The following is a 2,579-nucleotide window of genomic DNA, read 5'->3' as shown; positions in this document are numbered from 1 at the left end:
GTACGTGAATCTACTTTTTCAACTGTAAATTTTGTGGAAATCTACAGATCAAATACTTCTTTTTTTAATCTTTTTTTTTTTAGCGTTTTTATTTATTTTTGAGAGAGACAGAGCATGAGCGGGGGAGGGGTGGTGGTGGGAGGGAGTGGCACAGAGAGAGAGGGAGACACAGAATCTGAAGCAGGCTCCAGGCTCTGAGCTGTCACCACAGAGCCTGATGCAGAGCTTAAAACAGTTCTCTAAGAGGGGCGTCTGGGTGGCTCAGTCGGTTAAGTGTCCGACTTCGGCTCAGGTCACAGTTCTTGGATTCGAGCCCTGCATTGGGCTCTGTGGTGACATCGCAGAGGCTGGAGCCTGCTTCAGATTCTGTGTCTACCTCTCTCTGCCCCTCCCCTGCTGGCGCTCTGTCTCTCTCAAAAATAAATAAACACTTAAAATTTTTAAAAAATTGGGGCACCTGGGTGACTCGGTTAAGCGTCCGACTTTGGCTCAGGTCATCATCTCGTGGCTCGTGAGTTTGAGCCCCTCAATGGGCTCTGTGCTGACAGCTCAGAGCCTGGAGCCTGCTTCGGATTCTGTGTCCCTCTCTCTCTGCCCCTCCCCTGCTCATGCTCTGTCTCTGTCTCTCTGTCTCTCTGTCTCTCTCTCTCAAGAACAAATAAACATTTAAAAAATTAAAATAAAAATAAATAAATAAATAAACAATAAAAAATTGTTTACATTAAAAAAAAAGTTCTCTAAGAGATCTTGTTCTCAGAGAAGAGGAAACTGGTGCTCAGAGGGATAAGTGGTGGGATTTGGGAGCCTATGTGTTTGGTTAGAAGCCCTTGGCTTCTAGGTTCACAACTGGCACCCATCCCATTACATCTTCCTGAGAGTTTTTCCAAGGACCCTAGTGTGGGTGGGCCCATGAGTGAGCCACTCACTGTGATGGGCAGGGCCGGCGGGTGGAGAGGAGGTGGGGAGATGGAGAGAAGAGGCAGGGGAAACTGGGGCTCCTGTGATCACAGGGACCATCCCGGTGGGAGCCACGCAAGGTCCAAGGCCACAGGACAAAAGGGAGGGACAAGGGCTGAGCTGATGGGCTTTCCGTTTCATTAGACCGGCTGTTCTATCTCTGCCTTACTTTGCAAAGGATCTCAGGAGCGGCTGCTGCTGTCTCAAGGAAAGAATCGGCAGGGCTGGTAAAGCCTTAGATTAACAGGCCCCAAAGGGGACAAATAATGGCACCACACGGGGACAGCGAGGGACCTGGTCATGTCCCAGTGTAAGAAAAAGGAAATGGGGACGCTCTGCTTCCAACACGGCACATTGCACCTTCTTCCTTTCTCATTTCAAACGAGCGGATTCTCCATCCTAATGTACAAGACCCTGCTTTCCAACCGGCTGCCCCACGTCTTGGCCACCAGGAATAGAGGCAGTCCCTGTCCCTGTGCATTCCTTCTCTGCAGTGTCCTGAAACTACCCTCTGCTCCCCGTCCCAGCAGCCCCCCAGGACCCAGCCCAGGCCTCCCTGAGGGCAAGAGCACCATGCATGGGGTCCAGAGGCCCTGCCTCTCCTTGGGCCTGCCCCCGTCAGCCTGGGAAGGCCTCAGCGGGCCTCTGTCTGCCCGGCCAGTGAGGGCGCTACCCTGCTGGCTCTTGGAGGCCAGGGCCGGCCTGCCTGGCAGGGCACTGTCTGCGGCCAGCTGCCCACCGACTTCCCACTTCCAGATGCCTCGGAGTGCGCCGGGCGGCCCTGTCCTGACGTGCCCCTTCCCCTCTGCTGCCCCGCCGCGAGCTTCGCTTAGAGGCGGCCAGATGTGCCGGCTTTGGTGCCGGCGGCCCCTAACAAGGTCCAGATGTGCGGCCTGGCCTGGGCCAGTGGCGGCTACCAAAGGAGAGGGAGGCCCTGGGAGGGAGGAGCCAGGCTGCAGCTGGACGCGGTCGTGCAGAGGAGGAATGCGCTGGGAAGGATTCCCACTGGAATGCGAGCTTGGGATGTCTCTGCCTAAATAAGGGCCTGGCCTCTCCTGGAGCTGGAGGCCCCAGCAAGTCTAGGTGCAGCCGCGCTGTGGACGCGCCTCCCTGGCTGTCCCAGGATCTGTGGCAATTTTTTCCCTCTTCTTCCTTTCCTCTCCTCTCCTCTCCTCTCCTCTCTTCTCTTTTCCTTCTTCTTCTTCTTCTTCTTTTTGGCTAACTTTAAAAGTTATACATAGTAATTAAAAGCAGTTAAGAAACCCAAATAAGCTAGGGGCGCCTGGGTGGCTCAGTCGGTTGAGCATCCGACTTCGGCTCAGGTCATGATCTGACGGTTCATGAGTTCGAGTCCTGCGTCAGGATCTGTACTGACAGCTCAGAGCCTGGAGCCCGCTTCAGATTCTGTGTCTCCCCCCTCTCTCTGACCCTCCCCCTCTTACACTGTCTCTCTTTCTCGCTCTCTCAAAAACAAGCATTAAAAAAAATAAATTAAATTAATTAGTTAATTAATTAATTAAAAAAAGAAAGAAACCCAAATAAGCTAAAAGATGAAAACAAAAGGTAAAAATAAAAATCACCTAATAATTCCAGCACCCCAACCACTGTTAAAGTTCTGGAAT

This window comes from Acinonyx jubatus, chromosome B2, assembly GCF_027475565.1.
Source record: "Acinonyx jubatus isolate Ajub_Pintada_27869175 chromosome B2, VMU_Ajub_asm_v1.0, whole genome shotgun sequence".
In the NCBI taxonomy this organism is placed as follows: domain Eukaryota; kingdom Metazoa; phylum Chordata; class Mammalia; order Carnivora; family Felidae; genus Acinonyx; species Acinonyx jubatus.
This window is presented reverse-complemented; position numbering follows the sequence as displayed.